Raw genomic sequence first — 26,085 nt, forward strand, 5'->3', positions numbered from 1 at the left:
CTAGCAGATCTGGGATAATTTGGAATAACACCTTTTTTAATTGAAGGCCAGAAGAAAATCACAGACCATTCACCTTTAATTATGGGCACATATAAAAGCATACTTTCACTACTCTCTTAAACAACAGATGTGCTTTCCTGAGTGTCACCCAGGTACAAAACCATGCAGTTCTTGCAGGTGGTACTCTACTGGTGCATGTGGCAGATTAGCAAACTACAGGTTAATGTCAAACTACTGCAGCTACATTCTGGTCCCCTTCAGTTTCACCAGGCTTTGCACAGCTCCACTCTGACACATCTCACTGAAAGGCTGTGTGTATCTAAGCAAGCAGAGTAAGGAAGAGTGCCACAAAAACACTGGTCTTTACAGAGTCAACTTGCATCCAGCATGAGGACTGAAAAGGAACTACAAACAGACCCTGATCAGAGACACTGTTGGATGAAAAGATCTTGGCTGGGACAATGGGAGTCAAGTGATGATGCCTGAAAAACTTTGGGCAAAAATATGCTCCCTGGCCTTCTCCTTCCATAACAGTCTGTAACAGCTTTTATCCCTTTTCCTTCAGTTCCTTATTTTTCTCCATCAAAGTCCTTGCAAATATAAAGAGTAAAAAGAGTTCTGTCCCCTTCCGGATGTGTTCCCTTCCAAATTCTTATGCACACCCAATCTTGCCACTGTTAAGGCAGTCTGAGGGGCAGAAAAGGCCCTGACCCTGTGTCAAGAGCACTGCTCAGCAATAGCAGAAACATCCCTGAATTATCTACACAGTTCCCAGCACAAGTACAAAACACAATCCCATACCAGACACTGCAAAGAAAATTAACCCTTCCACAACCTAAACCAACACAAACACATTTGCAAGCTCTGGCAACAGAGCAGTGCATCTCCACCCTTAAAACAGACAGAATTTTAGTGGCATTTAGTGTCACCAAACTCAAAAATAATTGCTCACCCACTGGCTATAAATTAAATATGTTTATTTTGCCAAGGGCAACATTTACTAGAAATTGCAAATAACAAGCAAGTCAGAAATCACGTAAATCATAATCCCAGCTAATTAAATTCTGCATTTAATGGACTAATATTTATTGACAGCTCACTAAAAATTAATTAAGAAATACAGTAATTGCATTTGTTGAAAAAAAACAGTGTTATCAGGGGGGTTTTTTTGGTATGTCGGTTGCTTGAGTTTTTGTTTGGCTGGGTTTTTTGTTTTTCAGTTTTTTGTGGGTTTTTTGCAGGTGTTTTGCAAGCACTGAGAAGGTTACTGAAAAATTGCTTCAGATCATACTGAAACATAACATAAAAAAGACAATTACTACCTTTTAATCAAAAAAACTCACTCCTATTTATTGGAAAAGAAACTTACTGGAGCTGTTCTCACCGATTTTTATTCCTGCTTAAGAGAATGGACACTTACTAAATATTGAAACCTAGGAAGGCAACAGAGGAAGGGAGGTAGTAGCCCATGTGCCAATTCACAGTCTGTTAACTTGTTTTGGTTATTTTAGTGTTTCTGCCCTGTACTTTGGAATGAATTACTGTGAACATCTTTTTATTAAACTAATAGCCTTTGAAGTATTTTCAGACTTTGCACTGACATTTTGCATAGGGGTGGCAGATGATACTTAATCTTTACTTGCAATGTACACTGACTTCTGCCCTACCCATCCCCCATCCATCCATTGGTTTAAGTGTTAAGCCCAGAAAGAGAAGAACAGAAGCCAGAAAATTCTGGGGGGGGTGGGAAATGAAGTCAGAACAGAGAGGCACATTAATTAAATAAAAGAAACTTCACTGTTTTGTGGGAAAGCGTGACAAATGTGAGCATAGATGAAATAGCAAATAAAAATTCAATAAGAGGTCTGAAGGAAGAAAAATGTGCAGCTGACTCAACACAGCAACATGTTCTTGAAAGCTGTTCTAGGACCAAAAAAACCCCAGGTATTTTTTGGCACAAGCAAAAAGGGTATTATTAAAATAACTAGGATGCTAAATGTTAATAGCCAGATGTATAACAATGGAGAGTACATGAAGGGGGAAAAAAGCACTAGAAAAGTCACAAGGAAACAAGAATATGCTTCTGAGGTTAACAATAAGCGAAGAAAAAGGAGATATACCACTAGCATCTGTGCTAATTAGTAAGTTCCAGGATTTCTTTGTGAGTCTCTGAGGTGGTGACCTCAACTGCAAAGGAGCAAAAAATAAGCAACCAGTTAACTGAAGAGACTTTTATATTAGCAGTGATGGTCAGGAGGGAAATTTTGTATATCCTCCTTTAGCTAAGCTATACAAATGAGTAACAACTGTGCCTTTTATTCCTATGTATTTGCCTAACAGAAAGTTGGTCAGTTCTCTTGGAATATTTTCTATATTCTATATTAGAATATATTTTCTATGTTTATATTTAGGTGCCTACAAATCCTGAGCATGACAGATTTCTTCTCTTAGCTGTATTTTTTTTCAGCACACTTGTTGTGATTAAATCACATTTAAATTACTCAGTGCTTTGCTGTAAAAGCACTAATCAAATACTTTAATTCACTAGCAGCATTTGTCTTCATTAGCCCAAACTAAAGGGGTACTGCTTTTAGCAGTGGAGGATGCCACAGTCACCTTTTTTGCCTCCTAAATATTAAGTTTAACCATAAAAATTTCATATATTTTACTGTTCTTTCATGCATTTGCAGCCCCTACTTTTTAAATGAATGTGTTCCTGCAATAATATCTGAAGTTAGTATATTTTAAATCCAGAGAGCAGAAACACTTTTTGTCACACTGAAACTTCCACAGGAGCCCTTTTCACAATACTCAGCAAGAATTGCCAAAGGTGGAAAAGGAAGCAGAGAGCTGGGCTGCAAGGAACCCAGAGCTGTGTGACAGCTGGCATTTCATTGCCAGGACACATCTGTGCTGAGCAGCCACTATCATTTAGGGAACCCGAAAGAGATTAAAATATCTATATATATGAATAATAAAATATTTATTAATCATTTAAAAAAATTAATCTGTATTTAGTTGTAGCAAATATTTAATGTACAGCCACATACACTTCATTTCAGGTCAAGTTTTCACTTTGGAAAAACATACTGATCTGCATAACCCTGCTTCAGAGTGCAGAGTGCATGACTAGAACACACAGAAGTTCTTTGATGGTGCTCTAAGGGCTTTCTCAAAGCCTTATTCCAGCAAACTACCTCATTTCTCTCCTTGAGAAGAAAAAAAGAAAGTTAATAAAAGATACGAAGATATTATAAAATCTTTAAAGTTCTTTAAATTCTTCTTATTCCCAATGAAGCCATCAACCATACATGAAAAATACAGCAGGAGCTGTTAACATGCATTGATTTGTAAATATCAGATATTTGATTGCAAGATTGCTGGAGAAGAATTCCATCTAAGTGTAACACAAACTCACTTTACTTTTTTTTTAATCCTTTTTGTAAATTTTATTCATGTGTAACAAGTTTTCTACCCAGCTAGAGCACGTCTATGGATGTATGTTACAATACAGTACCAGAAACAGGAACTATTCTATAACAAGAATAAACTGCATAAAAGAAAATAATTAGATCAAAACATACACACATCAAAAATTCGGCCATCTACTGCTCAAATTAGAGAAACTGACACTTCTTTCATCAACTGTCACGTGTAAGGATCCTCTATCTCCACTTGTAGATACCAGGCAAGACACTGCTGCTTCATGTTCTTTCACTGCAATGCAGCAGCAGGACAAGGCACAAGCCGCAAGTGGAGGAGCAGGTGACAAAGGGCTGTGAAATCTAATGGGCATTAGGTCATGCAGCTGCAGTAGATCAAAAAATTCAGCATGCAGTTTAAAACCCATTCTAAATACTTAACTATTCATAGTCAGCAGATATCCATACCCAGCACCATGAGTTACAAACAAAAACTGAGGAAAAAATGTATACATTCACACATACTCAATAAATGTGATGATGTTTAAACAGAAAAAACTTTACTTAAAAACCCAAGACTCCGGTAGAATTAATACATGGGTTATTTTCAGTTTTCCCAGCATCTCCAGAAAAATAGTCAATTTCAAGGGGCAAATTAAGAGGACGTGTAGTTCTTGCTGATGCTACAGTTGGCAGATATAAGCCAAACACAGTCAAATGGATCAGCTTAAAATTCTGCATCTTTCAACATCCTCAACCCAGAGAGAACTTCTCTTGGAGAGAAATCCAAAGAATGAAATCAGATTAAGTTATCAAATTCTTAAAACACATGAGTTTCCTTTGACCCATTTAACTTAAGAAAAGCCCTGGCACTTTGTAAAACCCCTTAGGCAAGATCTAAGCATTTTCTTCTTTCAAATCTGAAAATAAAAACATTGTTCTCGTATAAGTTATTCGTATAAATGTGTCATGCCATACTAAGATAACCAGTGTGAACATAAAACATTCTTCAACTAAGCAGCTGCTAACCCCTGATTCTCAAAGCATACACAAAGGTTGGAAAGTTCAAAGGATACTAAAGTAGCAAGATGCTCAAATCTCTGAATTAAATGAGAGTTTGGCTTGCAATTCCTGTGGATTGCTTTTAAAAGTAAAAACTGCCAATAATAAATAGAAAATCTATTTTTAAAGCAACCAAGCTATCCAGCAGTAGTTTACAAAGAGAAAGGAATTAAATTTGGCCAGGTTCATTTCAAATAATTTCCATCTCAAGTAATTCAAAATCTGCACAGCCTATAAATAAAATTCAAGACCGTATTTTTCAATTGTCTTAATATCTGGTGTACCTTTCCATGACATATCAGAGAGATCTATTTCTCTAAGCCCTTGTATCTCTGCTGTACAGCATAGGCCCCTAGGTTACAGAAACTTCTTTCATCAAGTTCTCCATTATTTACACATTCTTCAAGATACAAATTATGCTAGCTGTTACAGCTGTCAAAAAATATTACTATAACAGAAATTCATGATAGCAAATTATTTTTAAAAAAGCATAAGGACAATACTTATAAAAGTTTGATGAATTTTGTCTCTGAAAAGCAGTTATTTAAATTAATTCCAAGAGCCTCACAGTAATTTTCAGTCCCCACAGAAAGAAAAGGATTTCTAATGGAGTTTTAATTCACTCTTTATGCAAAGAGATTTATTATCAAAATATAACATTTCAAGACATTAACAATATCTGATTTAAATAACAATGTGGCATGATTGTTGTTTTTGATTTAATTTTAAATTTTTTCATGAGGCATCATGCAAAAGAAATTAAAGTTATGGGACCTGTCACTTAAAAACATTTTAGCAAATGTTTATGATGACAGAAGTATCCTTCATATTCTGTCAGAGATAAAAGGATGTTGGAGCTTGGGTTTATTAAGCGAAATATCAGAGGAGGTTTGACTCTTGAGCACTTATTCTACAAAATCATATAAAAAACCCACTCTGCTACTGCACCTACACCCCAAAGGCACTCCAGCCATGTCTGTTGACAACTCAATTGCAAATTTCAAGGAGACTGGGCCAACACAGCCCACTGTCAACGTGGGGGAACAGCAGTAAATTGTCTAGAAGTAGCCACCTAGCTGATAATAGTTCACAAAAGTTGGGATAATCCTTGTCTTTGCTTCATGGGTTAATATATATTTTCCATCACAATCTGGCATGCCACCCTCTGCTATTCTGTTTCCTTATACCTTCCCCCACTGACTTAGACTTTCAGCAGTCTGGAGGCAGAGCCCACATCTTCACCAGAAACACCTAAGTAGCCTCACAGAGCCTAAACAGCCACTTCAAACTCCAGTTTCACATTTAAATGTTGTGGTAGCCACATTGTCAGTATTAGAAATTTCACTGAAGTGCTGGAGAACACAATGTCCTCAAGTGAAAAGACAGCTATCCATGTTTCATACTTTACTGAAAACTCCTGAAATAACTCTTGTCATCATTTTTTTATTCTGTCAGACATATGATTCTTTTCCATTTCTAATTGTTACCAAAGAATCATCTTAAAATCAACTTTTTGTACACTCATCTAACCAATGAGAGAGGTATATTTAGCTATGAGTCAGATAGTCCAAGGTATATCAAATTAATATCAGTTCTGTCCATGCCAGCAGAATTATTTGACTTAGATGACACCAAGTAAAATTTTGGACTTTGAATTCAGGTCCTTTTTTTGGATTTTGAGCTTCACAGTCTATGCTAGCTCGATTAAAACAGCTGGAGGAAAAGAACCATTTCTATCTCTCATCAAAAATTGTGAATGAAAGAAAAACCACTAGATTTTAATTTGCCCCCTCCAAAACACCAGTACACAGAGTAGCAGGACTTGTCAATTACTCTAAAGTTAGAGGGTGAGGTAGAAAGGAAAACACAGGTTCCTGAGAACAGCTGAAATTATTCCCGCACACCATTCTTCTCAATGGATGTGAACAGGCTTGCTTTGAGAACACTGACAGTATGGAGATAAAACAATGTCAGTTTGCACACAATCGTGTTCCCTAGGGCCAGGTTTCAAATTCTTGCTGTATTTCTGTGTGCAAAGACTGTGATGTTAAAGTTATTAAGTACATCTTTCAGTACTCATTTCCTAAATGCAGAAAATACTCCCCTTGGAATAAGAACCTTGAGTGGTCAATACCATGAAGCCATCAGGATCTTTTTTAATTCTTTCTCCCAGGAAAAAAAAGGAGCACAGTTCAGACTTTGAAAGGCTAGGAACAGCTGTTCCCATCTGAACAGCCATGGTGCCTTTGTTATCCAAGATCAGAAGAAAAACATTGCTTTTAAATCTTCAACCAGTAGTTCTCTGGAGAGAACAAAGAAGAATAAATTAAGCATTCAATTAAACTCTGTAACAGGTAACTACTTTTCTTACACACTTTGAGGGAAATACATTCAATGGTATTATTACCATCCTCTGCAAATAACTAAAATAAATCACATCAAATTGAAAAATTCTCTTCTCAATTCAGGCAAAATGTTCAATATAAATAACATGCAGATTTAAGAAGGGAGAAAAATATTAAAATACCCAGAATACTGGCATAATATCCGTCCCTGATTCCCCAGCTGCAGGACTGGGATAGCAGACACATCCACTTCTGTAAAGATCTGTAAAGATATATGTGCATCAGGTCATCTCATCCCACTTCTGACTCTCTACTTCCCAGAACTGCAAATGCATCTACAAGAATACTGAGGTATATGCAAACAACAAATAATATGGCTTTAAAGAATTCATTTGTCTCCATCGATGAAGCATTTAATTCAGGTTAAATTACTATGTTTATGAAATAGCTTCAGGATTTATTGTATTTCCATGATAACTCATCAACTGCACTTTAGCTTGAAGGAATATAAGAACAGAACTTAATTAACACTAATTTTCAAACTGCCAAGAGCTGCTGTAGGTTCAAGAATTTTATCTACATATGGGCATGACCCAAATAAATAAACAAAATGGTACTGCTTCCAGACCACTGTGCCTATTACTAAAATTAATTGAGCAATATTGACTTGGGTATCCTAATCATCTAGAAAAAGTTAAAGGCAACAGTAGCCTCTGAAGATACAAATTCTTTTAACTATTAAAACACTGACCATGGTGAGTTAATTAAGCAGTGTATTTATCTCTGGATTTGATGTAGTTTAAGTAAATATTATGTTGGGCACAACCTGATATGTTGAAAGGAGTTCTCCAAGCTCAAGAAGGCAAAATAAATAGAGAAGAACAAAACAGTGAAACAATTGTTAAGTTTTTTACCTGATTTAGTGAAATGGTTTACGAATAAACTATTAAGAATAAAAAAAAAAAAAAAAAAGAAAAACATATAATTTTCACATGAGCATAAATCTAAAAATATTTAACGTACTAATAGGAAATAAAATTTTAAAACACAATACTATGATATAAACTTTCAACTCTTAAACAACATAGGTGTAAATCTGAATTGAACATCTCCTTTTTATAGCTTTGTATCAGATTGTTTTTCTTTGTTTCTACACCAAAGATGCTGTTGCCTTTAACATTATTAAACAGCTTATTGGGTCAAAGCCCTCTTAAATTGTAATTCTTTTTTAATAAATGTTATGAAGTGTTTTCATGCATTGAAATCATCATTACAGGCAAAATCCTTTTTCACAATAAGACCGTATTAACTGCTAAAACAAAGATTTGCAATAAGGAGCAGCTGCAAGTATAAATAACGCAAAATTTATAATAAGTTTTTCTTAAAGAAAGCAAACATCATTTCAGAATACCAAGCAATCAAGTGCAGGCACTTGGGTAAGATTATTAGAATGACTAAACACTACTTGTGTAAGTGTTCCAAGACTGTGTCCACAATTGGTCTAAATTTAACAACATACATATCTATAATGTATAGGTAATGAATGTACACACATCTTTTTCTCTTGATAGATCCCCTGCCAGTGTGCTATGATCAATCTAACAAGAGAATTGCTTAAACAGTATCTCAAATCAAAACCCCAGCATTATATTCCTAACTGCAGTTAACAGCATCTCCAAAATGTGTAAAACCTTGTAAAGCAAAGCCATGAGATAGCAGGTGAGGATGGCTTCCAGCTTAGAAGAGCTCTTGAAGCTGTTACCACATTTGGTATGGGATTTTGGTAATTGATTCTGCAGGAACCTCTGTAAACTGTTCTCTGTTGGAAATCACTTACATCCTGTACCATTTGTTATGTCTATTCAGAGAATCTGCGCTGGAGTTGGCAGCCAAAGTAACTGGCAACAAGAATATTGTTGGCTTCAACACTTCCTAAGTTTTCCACCCAGGAAATATTAAAAGAGGAGCATCCCTAAGCATCACTTCAGGTTTATCATAACATTTTACTTCTTCAGTCAATACAAAAGATGTCATGCCAATTTTGTCATTCCAGAAATTATTTGGCATTACCAGAGTTTCTTGTGATTTCCTCCAGTGTAAATATAACACTCAGGAACCTTTTCTACAAATAATAAACTGAAGGACAAGCTATCAGTCTGACCTCAGCCACACATATCCTCAACACAATACCCACTTCCCTGGAGAATTCTCAGTCCCTGGACCACTACAAGCCATCACCAGCAGCCATGCAGCATCTTGATTAGGAACAAGAACAAAAAACACAAAAACTGCATTTCAGATGTCAAGATTAAGGAGATGTCATTGTGAGTCTTCTTAAATCATGAATTTAATCACAGCCATTAAGCCAGTGCAATTACATCAGTAGAGATGATAACTGTCAGATGGAGCAAGGGAAAAGGAAAGAGCACCCACAGATAAAAATTACAGCTTGGGTGTTTTGCTAGATCGATAAAAATATGTACGATTGGACACAGAAATGTGTTCCAAAGATGACCTAGGCAAAGACAAATATATGCCTTGAAGGCTTGTCAGGTAAATTTCAAGAGTGGATAAACTGCCTCTGAGCAATGATTATTTATTTTTTAAATTCTTATTAACAAGTGATTTATTGTGGCAGAGATTAGTAACTCATAAAATCATTATGTATTTATGTGGAGAAGGTCCCAAATATTTTAGTTCAGCCTTTCAGTTTAAAACCCTTCAGTGAGATATGTTCACTCAGATAAAGAGTTTGGTCCTCCTTGCAGATCATACAAGTGATGCTACAGCACACACTGATTTAGAAAGTGCCCTTCAACTGACAATATACAATGTAAATACAGAGAGAAAGGCAGAAAATTTTAAAAGAAAGCTTTCTGAAAGGTCTTTTAGGCATTCACACAAGTTTAGAAGGAGATAAATTGTTTCAAAAACATAAATTCACATAGAATTTCATAAATTTACAGAAGAAGAAGCCAATTTGGAACTAAAAAAAAGTCACTCAAAAAAAATCAGCATCAGTAATGGAATTGCAGCTCCATTTATGTGGTGCAAACCTTCAAAGCTGCTGTACATCCACATCTTCAGAAAGAAGCTAAAATTCCTGAACGTTGGAGAAGAAATCTGTGTGTGTGTGTGAAATTACATAAAGATGATAAAAAACAGTTACAGGAAAAGAGGATTGTAAGTGGAAAAGCAGGCATAAAAAACAAAAAGATCATCCACCAGATTTTTTGGTGTTTTCCACATCAATCAACTTCAAGCCAATCCAAAAAACTATGAAATATGTAATGCCTAGTCCAAGAGTTAAGAGTTGCCTTTTTTTCTCTCTTGCATTAATCCTTTCAGTTAATCTATTTGCACACATGACCTGTTAGAACAAACATAGTTGCTATAAATTGAAAATTTAAGTCCTGTGAAAATAAGAAAAATCAGATCCCCACTGCCTATTTGTTTTGTTTGTGGATTTTGAATCTGGTGAGCTGAGGGCTGAGGGGTTTTGTTTTTTCTTCATAGTTATTTGGAGGCACTTTCTTTTGATTTGTTTGGGTTTTGCTAGGGTTTTTTTTTTCCTCAGCTTCACAGGCAAAGGTCTTGCTCCATTCTGCTTGCTCATTGACCCTGTGATCCCTGCATTTGTTTCGCTATATAGAGACACTCATACAGTCCTGGAGGCAGAAAGTAATTAAAACATCATGATCAAAGGTAAAGTAAACTTTCCAAGCAGTCTCACTGCTGGCTTCTTTATGAAAGAATACTAGAAGTACAATTAGTGTTACATTCTTTAAAAAGAAAAAAAGTCAATAGGCTCAAAGTCTACTCATGAAGAGAAAAATTTCAATACCCAAGCTACCAGAAAACAAAGGGTTCAAAATCTCAGTCTTACATTTCACATTTAGGCAGTTTATAATTTAGTACAGAGCTTTTGGATTAGCACACACTTGCACCCAAGGAACCATTCACCTGGAAACACTGAAAAAACTAAAACACTTCAGAAATTTTGCCTAGTCAAGTAGGAATTGGCACATTACTTCATATCAGGAAAAATTACAAACTCCAAAGATTTCTAGAACAGGTAAGAGCTACTATATCACAGTAAAAAAGAGATAACAACAATCTTTTACTTCATGTGTCTGTTATCTAATATTTTTTTGCTTGTTGAGATGATAAAATTTGAAAAATATTTTTTCAGTTTATGCCTGAACCTCTTGTTCAAATTTCTGCCCTGGCAGGTGATTGAAGACAGTCCATACCCAAGGAAATGGAAAGAAAGTTGTCCTACTAGATATCTCACTAGGCTCTGAGTTGATCAATCTCTGCTCTCTCCTGCTGCAAGGGAAAACAAGTTCATCAAAACAACTCCAGCTCTTATTCCCAGCTGAAACACAAAGCTTCCAACAGTTTTCCACTCTTACAAAAAAGAGCCAGAAGAGTTCAAATCTCTGTTCTACTTCAATCACAAGTTCGTATCAGACAGGTCATCAAGAGAACTTGTTCAATCAAAAGAAAATTTCTGAAAACTTCAATATTTCAAATGTCTTTGTTGGGTTTTTTTTCACATTTCAGTTGTAACTGCACAAAATATAAATCACTATTTGATGTATCCACAGCTGCTCTTGTATGCCATGATCAGGCAAATGATGCTTTACAATAACACCTACTAACTCCAAACAGTCTAGGAAAAAAATTGAAGCAGTTAAATTGATGTATTTTTCCCAAAGTCACTATGCAGATACCTAGTTTTTCACACCATTTAATTGAATTAAATAACCTATTTCTTGTTAAAGACACTTTCTTTTGTTTAAGACATTTACACTGATGGGCAGATAAATTCTAAAAATCCAGAAATGAGCTTGCTTTCTGGAGAAAAGAAAGAAAGAAAAGAAAGGGTTCATAATAATGCTGATAAATTTCCAAGCAATTGATAGAGAATTATGGTGGTTAAAGGTAGGAGAAGGACTGTTACTCTAGAGAAAAAAAAAAAAGCAAGAGACTGTAGAAGATGGGGTGAGAGGGGGAAAGGCAGACAAAAGTGTGATCCAGCAGGAAGAGCACTAAAAAAAGAGGAAAAGGCAGCAAAAGAAAAGCTCTCAGCAGGAAGCATTACTAGAGGAGGGCAGACGTGAAGAATATATGTGTGACAAGACATCTGCAATGCATATGCTGTTATGTGCCAACTGCAAGAGCATCCCAGGGTAGTGATATTCAAGATTACTTGGGTTTAGCAAAAATGAATTAAAACCATCAGGAACATGCTTGTATTATTTAGGACCTTCTTTCAGCTCCTTTTTGCCTAGCTCCCAAAAGCCCCAGTACAGGATAAATTAAATCTTCTGAGGAGTATTCCTGTTCTGAAGGATAGTCATCTGTTCCTCAGTGGGAATTAGACTTCATTACCAGACCTGCAGGGCATGCTGCAAGGCACTTCCAGTTACACAGCCTGCTGTACAGAGCTGGGATTTGATCAAGGTGAGATCAGTGCTTGGGAAAACAGCTGCTGATTGGTTGAGTTCTGTCTGTTTCTGTGATTTGTTTCAGCAATAATGAAGAGCTGGAAAACAGTGTTGTGCAAGTGAATCAGACACTCATCCTGCTGAAGACCTGAACAGGCTATTTTCTTTAAACTTCAAGCTTCATTGCTGTAATGTTCAAGCCATTTAGAAGGCTTTGTATGAAAGTACAGAACAACAGGCAGACTAAAATGTGACAATATAGAGTCCATTGAATCATCAAACTGTTTTAGTTTTCTTTCCAATGAAATCAGCTCTAAGATATTGAGTCAAGTCTTTGGGAATACTTATGAGGATAACATTAGATATTAACATGAAAACTTTGCTAATTTTAGTAAACCATGAATGCTCAGCAAACCTTTACACTCAAGAGGAACAAATCTGTCATGCTCAGAACATCAGAACAACAACAGATTTTACAGATTTTAGTAGGCTACTACATCAAAAAAGGGATTTAAAAGTGGAAGCGTCATTGGTATCACATGCTGTGCATTGATCACTAACATCCACCACGCTTTCTTAAAACTTAATGAAAGTAGAAGAGTTTCCAAGGAGAACATCCAGTTTATCCCACCAGCATACAAAGAGACAAGTAAACAAAGATAAAGTACTAGTGTGAGAATGCACAATTAAGCTGTGGCTTGGAAAAGGAAGGTAACAGCCTTCATCTACAGAGAGAACACGCTGGCCCCATTCTTTATTTTTTTAAATCTTTGTTTCGTTTATACAAGACCACTGCACCCCAGGCTTAAGAATCTGCAAATTCCATATGTACACCTTTACAAAAATTGCAAAAGTTGGAAGAATTTTTGGTTCTTTTTTCCTTACACACCTTTATAAATCCAAGTATTAGATCAAATCCCATTTAAATTTTGTATTACATAGAGATGTCTAGCATAGTCTAACCTTTGGTTAGTTTGAAACCTCAAATAAACTTATGTGCTTATTCCTAGCAGCAACAAGATTTGACAACTGCTTGCTAATTACTTGTCTTACACAATATTTTACTCAGTTTTCATTTAATTTATACTTGTTTTGGAGATTTAATTAGATGACAAGTTTTAATTAGGCAAAATGAAAAACTAAGGTTCATGTTTAAACTTCAGTTTCTGGAGATAAAAAAAATATATTTTCAACAGTTTCTGTCATTTACAGAGAAGACTGCACAACCAGCTAAGATCAGACCAAAAAAAAGAGAAAAGCACTAGCCTAGAAGAAAACAAACAGGAGGCTTAAGTGAAAAATATTAATATCGCATTTTTAAATCTCTACTTCTATACTGAAAAATAATAAAACTGCACTCTGGAACGTAATTTACTATGTTTAATAAGGCAGTCGGAAATTTAAGAACATCAAAACCTGTCAATCCCACAAAATACTCCTGAATTTTTCAAGTCAAAAATCTTTGATCTAGTTCATGTTTCATCATCACCAATGAGCAGAACATAGTCCACTCTCATGGCTCCCTTGTCCCTCTGGGTTTTATGTTGTTTATTAAAAGTGGGTGTCTTATTAAGACAGAAGAGAGGAAGCAATTATCTAAAGAAAATATTGAAAAAAAAGAGAAAGACACTCTTTAATATATATGTCAAAATTTTACATAGACACGTTATAGCTCTTGGGACACCAGTTTTAAAATTTACTTACCATTCCTAAGTCTAGGTTCACAAGTTCATTGTAAAATCACATGGAGAGTATATCTCATTACAGCCTGTGACACAAGTTATGCTCTCCCAGTAAACCTGGGGAAAAGAAAATATACCCCAAAGAATAGCAAAGTAATAAAATCTGACATTAAGAAAAAACTTATCATTAAAAAAAATCTAATAATGGCTCCTAGCACTTTTTAATAAAAGATACTCAACTGCAGCATCTTGAGAAACATGACTTGTTTTAATTATTTATTGAGAGTTGATGGTTTATTCGAGAGAAAATGCAATTATATCCTGACACTTTAATCACTATCAGTTTGTTCTGTTCACCTGATACTGCTAAGAGGAAGGTTACCTTCTGTGGAAATTCTGACATTTCTGTAATTGGTTTTGCAACCCTTCCAAGACACTGAAAGTATTCCTTTTATTAAAATTGTGCAAAAATTGGAGTTATGATATTATTAAGATTGATGGCCAACATCACCAATAAAAATATCCAAACCTCAAATAGAGCAAATTTCTTTTTTTTTTTTTTCCTGTTAGACACAAGCCATATATAGACTTTGGGCATCAAAATTTCCACTGACACAAAAAATGGAAATCAAACACTGCCCCTTAACAAACCCATTCAAATCAATCCATTAACCAGAGGAAAAAAAAAATGAAAGAAAAAATAATCAAAGACTAGCAAATCAAAGGCTCATAGGATGGAAAAAACCTCTGCTTCACTGAAATAAAATGGATTTTTTCTAAATTTAGCCATTAGGTTAGAGGTCTGCTTGCCAATTTGGTCAAAAGCAGAAAAAATAAATGACACTTTCAAAACCACTGTGCCAAGCTTTCAGTATTTTAAGCATTTCAGAACACTCAGCGAGACATTCAGCTGAATTAAATATCTAGCTTCAAAATAAAGTTAATTCATTCAGCAGAGATTCTAACATTGTTTATCCATAATCTTGTGATGAACCTGTTTACCACCCTTCAAGAGGCACTACACACACAGCTGTAAGAGAAGAAGAGGAGAGGAAAGTAAAACATGGTTAGCAACAGAACCATATAATTACATTTTTTAGGCTAACTTCAGTACTTTGCACTTTCACCTTTTTATCGGCCTGTCCAGGGACTTCAAACACACTAAACTGTTGTGCAAATGAGAGATGGTTACCAGGTCACTTAGAAGTGACCTCAATGTGTCTTGGCCATGGTTCACAACACAATTTTCAATGGGACTGATGCTCTGACTTAGTGCATCTATGAAGGCTTACACAGCTCCTGGCCAGCTTGGAGGAAGCTCAGGAGAGGATCCCTTCCATGCTCTTTGACGAGGAGAAAAAAAAGCTTGCAGAGTCAAGTGAAGCAGAAAAAGTACTATGACACTTAAGAACAGACACGCTTCCTTTCCCCCTCAGAGTTTCACCACATCTTTGTACAGATCAACCAAATATTAAAACACCTAACCCTTATCTGTACCAGACACCTATTATGTAGCCTTAAAGGCTTACCCAGGTCAACTAACAGAGGAAAAAACAATCAGGAGCTGCAGGAAATTGGATGGACCAGGTGTTCAAACAAAGCCTAGCTTCCTAAAAGCAGGCAGAGTGTGAAGAGTCAATAGGTATGTCAAATATAGCTAAATGGAGGGTGATTTTAAGTTCTCTTTGTGGGATTTGGAGATAAGCAAGGAAAACATAAATTCCTGAATCTGTCAATGACAGAACCTCTCCAAACAATCCAAAGTGTATGAACCTTCAAAGTGATTTAAAAATGCCTTACCTAATATTAAAGTAGCAATAGGTATTTTCAAGATAAATATACATCTGTTTAAATTATTTTCCATGGTTCATAAGTACCTCACTTTGTGCCCTCAAAACTTTCCAAGTGTCACAGTTTGTAAATGATGCTGAGAACTCTGGCCTTTGCTTCCTGCAGGGGAAAACTCCTAACAAGGAGCTGAGCATGTGCAGAATACAAGTCTGGTCATGAAATTAGACAACACCCTGCAAGATGCCATCAAAAAGTTATTGAAACAGGACCTTGCAAAATAGATAAATACAAATCTACTGCCCCTTGTTCTGAAAGAAAGACCCTTCTCAGACTGCCATGTAAACATCTTAAACTACTTTTATTTCTCTGGGTGACATCTGAGACCTGAATCAGAGGGATCTTCACTTGCAGTCCCTATGCTGAGTCAGTCTTCTGGGAGGAAAAAAAATCAAAATAAAACAAGGCAAAGAAACAAAATAACAATAAAAAAAACACCAAAAATCCCCTACAAAAACCAAAAAAAAACAACACATACGAAACAAAAGAATTCACTATACAATAAGGGACATAACTCTTTTAAACAAGAACTGGCACCTTTTTCAATATTAAATGTACTGGATGTCTAATTTATGAAGTTAATCCCCTTTTAGAGTCGAGTGTGTGTGGTTTCCCATAAGAACATAATGCACCAGTATACCCTTATATGTCCACCATCCTACACCACATTAACTTGCAAACAACTTGTTCAGCTAAATTACAGGATTCCACTCATTTTCTAGTCCTCGTGCTGTGAGGGACGAAATAACATTTTGCTGCAGCCAAAAAAAAGGATTATTGAGTAAAAGAATGGAAGATGTTGGTTCCTTATCTGTTGTTATTTATGACTGGGATTTGTTCTGGTTGATCTGTTGGGTGTTGCTGAGAACTAGGAGAGGGGCAGGGTTGAAGACAGGACCAAAAAAGGGAGGAGGGTGAGAGGGGAAGGGACAGAAGAGCAGGCAGGTGGGAGAGAATGTTAATTCCCGAGTACCCATCCTGTGGGAAAGGGGACAGATATCGCTCATGGCTGGAAAAGGGTATAAAAAGCTGCCATTTTGTTCTAGTGAGTCTGTGTGAGGCTCTCAGGGGGGAGAGAGGTCTCTGGCACAGCTGAATTGTCATAAAAAATAATTTTCTTTGTTTTGTCATAAAAAAATAATTGTCTTTTGTTTCGAAGGCTGACCGCACTTAATTGTTTCAAAATCTGAGTTTATTTCTAACAATGCAAATAAGAATTTCTTAGCACCTGCACTACATACATTCTAAACATGCACAACTGATAAAGTTCATCAATTGTAAACGTGTTCTTAAAGCTAACTTAGCCTAAGGGTACACAGCTTTCCACTGAAGCTTTTTCATTTCTCCTAGATTAAAAAGGGAAAAATCTTCCTTAGTAGAAATGCTTTGTGCTGGAAAACAAGGTTTGAAATATACCACATGACTTCATGGAAATCCCAGGGAAGGGGGAGCAGGAAATCAAAATGTGATTTTTTTTTATCCTACTTTTTATTCACAGTAACCTTATGCCATCAGATTTATCTAAATATGTTACAAGGTTTGATTCATCTTTTAGCTTCATTTTTCATTCTACCTTTTCCTTTTTGAAGAAAACTTGATAACCTATTTCATTAGTGGTCTTATTAGACAATCATTTTCCAGGTGCAGGTCACATATTGCCATTGCTTTCAGGATTTCCAGGCCACCAGTTCCTGATGTGATACAGGGATCTCAGAAGATGACACAGAGAGCAGTAAAACAAAATATCCTGACAATGCAAAGACAGACTTGTTCTAAATAAAATATTGTTATGGTATTCTGTCAAGTGTAAACCACTACATCCAATTGCAATAAATATTGATATGTATCCATTCACCTGATTTAGATGAAAGATTCTCATAAAAGGTTATTTCCTCTGTTTGCTAATGCACCAAAACATGAGAACTATTTGTCTATTCCCAGATGTATAGTGTGAAATATCTAGGTCATTCACCTGTATGCTATTCCTTAATTACATAGTTCTCAATATTCCCATGGAAAGAATACATTCCAGTATAAATAAGAGGTACAGTACTTAAATAATACATATTGATGAACTGCAGTGGAAAGGTTATCCAACCTGATAGAAATTTTAATTTAAAATGGGATTCAGAATAACAAGAAGACACATGGATGTCTACTAAAAGAGCTCTCTGTTTACATGTGTATTTTTTATCTCAAAATTCTTACATCATAATATGAAGTATGACATTAATTTATGAATTTCACCAATGATTTTTTATATTTATTATCTTCTAATACCTAAATAACACCGATCAACATAAAATGATGAAGTGGTTACTGAATGCAAAGTGTAGAAATTGTACAAAATGGGCAATGTACAGAAAATGTAAAAAACGTTCAAAAGTTGGACTCGATGATCCTTGTGGGTGCCTTCACACTTAGAATATTCTGTAGTTCTGCATGAAGAAGAAAACTGACAAAAAAGCATTTATTTGTGCAGCTATCAATATTTTAAATGTCTACTATACCACCACCAATTTCTATGAACTGCTCTGTTCCAAAGACACAAAAAAGCTCAGAGCAGAAAAATTCTCCACTTAACTCTTTTACATAATTTTGGGGTTTTTAACATAACAACACTCACATAGTAAAGCTATTTTATCATAACCAGAGAAATAATCAAGATATTGATCACTGCCAGAAACTGAACAGTCAGAGTCTTACTTCCAGCCATAAATCTCTTAAAAATACCAGACTGTCCTGAATGAGGAGCTACACTGGTCATACCATTGTAGCAACTCCTGTGCTTGGAAACATCCTCAAGGCATAATTTTGCTTTTAGTACCTTTAGGAAAGAGACATTAGGAAGAAGCTGCTTATAGTTTAAAGCTCTTGTTTCTTCTGAGCTAGTTTCCTACTGGTGTTTGGAGGAGGGAGAGAAGAGAAGAGAAAAAAAAAAAAAGAGGGGGAACTGCATCAGAAGATGAAACTTTGCACTACCCACAAGAAAACCCAAAATAGTGAATATAAAGGAATCACCTGTGCTCTAGGTAGTTCTCTGTCAGCCCTGAACAGACAGGATGGGTGAAGGTTCCCCTAATACAATCATGCCAAACAAATTATCACTTTGATTTAAAGCAGCAAGAATTTATTTCTCTTTATTGACTTTCGTCAAGACCTCAATAGACAGTGAAATTTCATCCCCCTCCTCAAGTTTCACATTCAGTTGCTATACATGTTTTCCTACATCAAAAAACTGGTAAAATAATAATGTTAGTCAGCTACTACACTTTTCAAAGTATGCTTCTAACACTTACTGAGGTAGTATTTATGCCATTGATACAGCTGTGTCCTTCACTAGAGGCAACTGCATACATTACCATCTTTTAATGCAAGAAGTTTCTATGTTTATGATATTTTATGCAAGACACTTCATAGTTATGGAATGCAATCAAGTAGATTTCTTTCCTTAAAAGGCTTTATAAAAATTGTATATGCCTCGGAAGAAATTATGCTGTATCTTGTGTCACACATTTATGCAACTTTATGTTAGCAACCACTTAATATCCCTAAAAAAATGTCTCCCTCAATATCCATGAGCAAAATATAAAAATTCCAGTACCAAGGAAAAAGATGTTTAGTATGTGAACTATAGAGATAAAAAAAACTTTCATCAGATTCCTAAAATATCATTTTGAACATGATTAAAGTGTAAAATCTTGAATGGATTACTTCTATGACTGCTTCCCCTATTCTTTGTGGATTTACTAAAGGGCTTTTCTTTTCAGGTTTCAGCTACATACTTAATGTGGAGTCGCATTAATGGGAATTCTGACATACAACCTTCAGCTATCCAGTCTACTAATTCATTTATCAGTCTTACCCTCCTGCTGAGCCCAAGCAAGCCCACCCATTCAGAACTATCTGTAGGGCAAAGGAAATAAAACATCTGGTTGTAAGGTAACCCTTCTTTCTTTGGAAAAATCTCAAAGGAAAAAGGCTCCACGTGCTGCCTTACCAGCAGCACTTGGCTTCACGAGGGCAGTGGCTGAATGTTTCCATCAGCAGCAGGTACAAATCAGCTCCCAGCTGCATTTTACTTCCCCTTTTCCAAATTCTTTCCTCCACGTGTCACATCACTCACAGACTTACCAAGGCATGGTTGACTAAGCTCACCCCTCCCATCAACCCCATTAGAGATCTACAAAAAAGAGGCTAAGGTTCACCTGGAAGATAGCTGAAAAGGAAGCCAGAACATCAAATAACTGAAAGGTCTTGCACCATGATAGTGGGCTGCTTCAGGATGCCATCCATGAGCACTATGGAGCCCAGCACATTATTTAGAAGGCAGGGGGAGCCTGCTGAAAATCAAGTCTGTTTTCTCACAAGATAAATACAGGTCATCCTCAAGCACCCAACTTGAAAGTCATGGTAAGCACCTAATCAAGCCGGAAATTGTTTCTCTGCTGTCGGCTCAGGTGGAAAAAGATCACCCCAAATACCTAGTTGGAGTTATATTTCTGCACAATGACAACTTTAAAGCAATGCACATATAGCATGAGTAAAAAAATTCTGCCCTGTAGGATTTCTTAGAGAACTCTGACCAGAGTAGGAAAAAATTCTATCTGCAAAATTATGTTTGCCACATGAAATGAAGTGAGTATGAGATACTTCATACATTCTCAAGATACTGAAAATACTATTGAAAACAACTTTGTGGAAGAAATAAAAGAAAACCAATTGCAGAGAAGGAGCATTTACACATGAAACATTAACACATTAAAGACACTTGGAGCTCTGGAAATGTCTGAATCCCAAATGAAACTCTTCTGAAAGAATGGTAATACTGTTCAATGCATACTGTAACAGTTAAAAAAGTCATACATTGCTAATCTGCATAAGAAAGGGAGCACAGTAAAATGAAAGATAACATAAAGTCATCATAGAAATCAAGTTTGTATTCAAATGGTATATTGTGTTGACTTGAAGGGTCTTCATTTCAAAAGGAACAGATGATTGCTGATTATTTCAGAGACAAGCAAAAGATGTGATTAGATGTGCTTAGTCCCTATATCTGAGTGATAGGGCAAGGAATAACTTCTTGAAGAAATAAAATAACCCGACTTAAAATACAATTTTTTAATTCCTACAAACCTTTTCTTGAAAAAGAGGCCCAATCAGACAAGTTTAAAAAAAAAAATAAAAATTCAAAACTCCTCTTCATCTTCCCTTCTTCCCTTACATACAGCAGTTAGTCTGTGAAAGTCATTCTTACAAGGTTATGACCTAAATAGCAACTGCAGAATACATAAATGTTTAAAGTTAACTTTTGTAATCAGTTAGCAGTAATGAAAAAAAGGAACCAAACAGTAACTTGCAAGGTCAGCACTGTCAGCTCGTGAGTCTAGGGAAGAGAGCTTCTCCTTTCTGTGTTTTGGAGGAATGTTTTTGAAACCGACTTTTCCTGTTCCATTTTAGCTTTTCTCTATTGTCGCCTTTTTAAGCCATATGTGGAGAAAACAAATTAACGACCGAGTTTCAGTTTAGAAGCCCAAACATGACCAAGGAGGTTTTTGGGTTTACTGTTGTCCCAAGAGATTTTTAACATCTATACATATATACATATATACACACACATTGGATTTATTGATTGAAGACTTACCTTCTTTATTAAATTTCCTGGAGTGGAAGCAGGATGTCTTCCTCCAAGAGAGCATTTCTTTTACCACACAATTTTAATTTTACAGTGGGGACTGCATATAAAAGAGATGATTTTATATAACATTCATACCAGAAACACAGTCTTTACTGCACATATTTATTTTCTCCTGGGGATAATAATGCCTGTAAGCCTCTCTAAATTTACTTAACTATCCCTGGATAGAAGCCATTCTGTTACAAAATGGAATCCAGAAAACACAGCAATGAAGATGAATTTTTAAAATAAGAGAGACTGAATTGCATTTTCACTAAAGAAAAGTCTTCATTTACACCTATTCCAGTGTTAAATTTTGAACCCATCTTCCCTCTTCAGAGGAGCATGCTTCACTCAATTCATTACAATGTATTGCCAAATTATCAATTTTTTTTTTTTATTTTAGTTCAACAGGTTTTTCAGTTGCAAGTGATTAACTTTCCCTTTAGTTTGCTGTTTTTCCTCTTCCTAGAAGGCTAATTTTTCCCCTAGCTGGCATAAGAATCTTCCTTTTCAACTGGGAATTTTCTCTACTTACCAGAGAAGACAGTGTCCACCTATTAAGGAACTTTATATGAACTACATAAAATAAAGCCATACAATATGGACCATGAGGTTTTAAAACAGAAATATACCTGTACATGTTACTTGACGTCAAAAGTAACAGAAGTATTTTAGCTATTGAGAACTGTGAGAAGAAACAAAATCAGCCAAACCAAATATATGTTTTTGTTGAAAATTCAATAAAAAACTGTGAACAGGTATTCTAATTGCTTTTAATGTTAGTGTTAACAAACAATAGCACTCCATTCTCAAGCAGAAAAACAGAAAAAAGGTTTTAGAAATAGTCAGGAGTTACCCTACCAGTTTTTAAACTGGCTACAGTCATAAACTATGATTTTGGGCTAGTTAAATTTTGACGGATTCCTAACAGAGCTCATCAGAATAGTAATCTAAAATACTATATGATCTTTAAGGTCACTTCCAACCCAGACCATTCTATAAGTCTATGAGGTTGCTTTGTGAGAAACAAGGCAGTAAAAGACTTCTGGAATTTTTCACAATTAAAAAATTACTTTTACTGTCAAATACATAAATTGATGAACCTGAAACTGAAGGCTAGTATGTATTTGAGCTCACAGTTTCAAATTTATTTAGAGTAAAAAATTCTATACTTTGCAGCTTGAGCCTCAGATCTCTGTTTTATGGCATTGGGTCTTACTCACTTTCACTACATTCTATTTAATATGACAGAGTTCACTTGTTAAAGAGGCAGTTCATATTTCCCCCATTTTTTTCTATATCCTTCTCAAAGATGAACTTAGGCACAGACTATTGTCTAAAAATAATTCTTCTCAAAATCCCGAAAGCCCAGACTTTTCACTGCAAAAATGCTGTTTACCAAATACTTCTGTCACTCTGAAAAAATTAGAGATTCTAATTTCAATTTTATGACACAGAAGCCAGAGGAAACATTAAAATTTTTAAGTCTAGAAGGGACATCCAAATGCCATCACAAATTCTAATCATATGCTGCTGGGACATCTAATCTTCTAAGTGTATCTTTTGGCAAGGAGAAAATCCTTTGAGTAAACATCACAACCTTCTTCTCACATCTGGCATTTCCAAATGGAGGGTCATTTTTCAGCTCCTCTCATTTTCTGTCTTAATTTTACCTATGTTAGATAGAAAACGTAGATATATCTTAGTTTTCTGACTAGCCAAGACAAGACAGAGAACAAAAAACTGCCATACACAAAGACCTCCAATCTCTGATCAACCTACATCCAAATTATTTACCAGACAGGAAAACTTCAATACCAGCTATATCTTAAGAGTTGCCTCCATGTCTTGGTTCAGATAAGCACCTCAGCAAGTGCTGATTGAAGCCTTGTCTCTCAACAGCTGTATTTCAGCATCTTTGTAAGATGTTCAGACTTAAAAAGCAACACCCTATTCCATATGCACTATTGTCTACTCACGTAGGAAAACAAATTTTAATTTCAACACACAGGTTAATACTTTCAATTAGATAAGGAATACGCATAAGCCTGAGAAATCAGCAGGTAGGTCCTCCTTGACCTGCCAGCTCCGATAGAAGTTTTGGCTGGGGAATTTCACTTGGCTGTCATAGATAAAACAGCAAAAGCAAAAGCCAAGAGGAGTACAACTCATCAGTCTGGACAAAGACCAGCTCCTCCAGCAACTGTTAATAGTCCACATCTGGACTTCCTCCATTTTAAGATGGTTCTTCAATGCCATTCACCTGTTATCACCCTAATAAGATAATTTACTTTCTGTTTTAGTGATAAAATAGATGAAATCTACCCTCAGTTTTCTGGCTTTTTCAACTCAACACATCTACACCACAGATAAATGCTTCATCCTGAAACATCAAAAGATATTATTAAAAAAGAAAATTTCCTCCACTGTCCTGAACACAAACATTCCTAGATATAAAACTAATGTGACATAAATATTAAAAGAAAAACTTTTCTATAAACCAATAAATAAAGATAAAAAGAAAAATAAAAAGAATCAACCTTCTGCGGATATGCACCAATCTCCCCTGAATTCCTTAGTGTGCTGGAGCCCCAAGAAACTAATGTAATGCTGCAGGAGGGGTCTTAAAAAATGGACTAGAGGGCCACAATCCCCTCCCTAGACCTGCTGCTCTTGGCTCCTTTCCATGCAGCCCAGCACAGGGCTGGATTTCTGGGCTGGCAGCACAGATTGCCGGCTCACGCTGAGCTTCTCCTCCATCCGCACCCCAAGTGCTTCTCCTCAGCCCCTGCCCCGCTCAGCTCCCTGTCCCCTGCAAACCCCGTGCTGAGTGGGAGCTCCGTCCTCTCTCTGCGTCTTTGGCCAGGCCATTCAAGAGCCCCGGGGCCAAGGCAGAGCCCTCCCTGAGGGACACCCCTCCTCCCCGGCCTCCGCTGGACACGGAGCCACTGACCGCACCTCCCTGGCCGCGTCCATCTGGCCAATTCCTCATGGCCCGCACAGCCCGCCCTCCAAAGCCAGGCCTCGGCCCTGTGGGGCTCGGGGTAGCTGTCGTGTGGCACTGGGGCTCACAGGGGCACCGAAATGTCATGGGTAAGGGATCAGACATTGCCAGGAGGGAGATTTGCCCATTATGGCAAAAGTGAATAAAGAGGCTGAGACCGCCCAAGCCCACCCTCATTCACCTGACTGCAGCTTTGGGCTGGGACTTGAGCTGCCCCATGCAACCTGAGGTACCATAAAGGTGACAAGGCTATTGTTCAATTCCCTCTGGTCTAGGGACAAGGAAACAAGACTAAGGCAGGAGAATGTATCCACAAGAAAGCCCAACCCTGCAGCTGTCCTGAAAATCACCTTGGGCCAGGCTGGCGCTGGGGGAGGCCATTGCCCACAGGCTCATCTGCTGAGGCCACGTTTGTGCACACTCCCCCACAGCCAGGAGGGGAGGTGGAGAGTTCTGGGGCTGCGACCAAATCTCTGGTCACAGGCTCCAGTGAACACCCATCCTCCCTCACACAATCGGGCTCAGCTGTCAAAAGCCCACCCTGGGAAGGCCACATCCATGGGACATTCCTGTGAGGGGCAGCTGAGGAGGTGCCACGATCCTTCAAAGCCCCCCAAAGCTCTCCCCAGACTCACTGCTGAGGCCTTGCAGCAGAGCAGTGCTCGTGATGCAAAGGGCTGCAACAGATCCAGAGCCTGCTGCAAGGGACTGGGTCAAACTTCCCCTGCCAGGGGAGGTACCTGGGCCGCCTTCCCACCCGGCCCAAGTGTGTATCAACCCACTGAGCTCCGTGTGTGCGGGGAACCCTCAGCACCAAGAAGATCTGACGGAGAGCATCCAAGGGATGCCATTGGCATCCATGGAGAGGTGAGGGTTTCTACTTTATCTGTCTCTGTCACTCTTCTCTCTCCCCATCCCCTCTTTTCTACTTTTTTTCTCTTTCTTTCTCTCTCTCGCTCATTTCTTGTTAAATAACACCCATACTACTGACTTTGGCATATGGTCTCGTTTGCATCTTAATTCGGGCAGAGGCATCTTTCTACAAATTTAGCTAACACAATCTTAATGCCAATACTAAAATGCTCATAGTATTTATTTCAAGTATGGCAGGAATTAAGCATGTAGTTTGCTTAGTTCGGTGAGAGTCCTATAGTTGTTACTATTATGTACTCCTTTCAACATAAAAAACCTACCTAAATACATATTCTTAACACATTTTAACCCAGTGTCTCAGGATGCTATGCTTTTCTCAAATTCTAACGTCATAATAGCACATGATTATGAGCCGATTTACTTGTGTTTCCCTTTTAAAAATCTATTTACAGATTTTTGATTGAAGAAAAGTTTCAAAACTGAGTTCACTTATTCCCGAACACTCATCTCTTCACATAAGGTTTTGTAAACAATCTGTTCAAACACCTGAATTTTTTTCCAGTGAATTACATAACTGGAGAGTTTTAAAAGCCAAGACAATACAGATTTGCCTAGCTGTAAGTCATCAAGCAGAACAACCAGCCTTCAGTTTGGTTTTGTCTAGCCAAGAAGAGTAAATATACATACAGTCACTCAGGATTTAAGAGGAATAGAGA

The 26,085-nt window shown here is 36.9% G+C and overlaps 1 long non-coding RNA gene across 2 annotated transcripts in view; it reads right to left on the bottom strand.

Moving 5' to 3' along the window:
- LOC111929074 (uncharacterized) overlaps nucleotides 1-25,373 on the bottom strand; it is a 95,223-nt gene extending 69,850 nt beyond the window's left edge. For both annotated transcript variants that reach the window (XR_015287267.1, XR_015287266.1), the window contains exons 1-2: nucleotides 24,847-25,373; nucleotides 21,457-21,547 (exon numbers count right to left, since the gene is read on the bottom strand). This is a non-coding gene — a long non-coding RNA (uncharacterized LOC111929074). The remainder of the gene's footprint in view (nucleotides 1-21,456; nucleotides 21,548-24,846) is intronic.
- Nucleotides 25,374-26,085: the final 712 nt, after the last annotated feature.

The sequence above is a fragment of the Cyanistes caeruleus genome, chromosome 5 (assembly GCF_971803275.1).
Source record: "Cyanistes caeruleus chromosome 5, bCyaCae1.hap1.1, whole genome shotgun sequence".
In the NCBI taxonomy this organism is placed as follows: Eukaryota; Metazoa; Chordata; class Aves; order Passeriformes; family Paridae; genus Cyanistes; species Cyanistes caeruleus.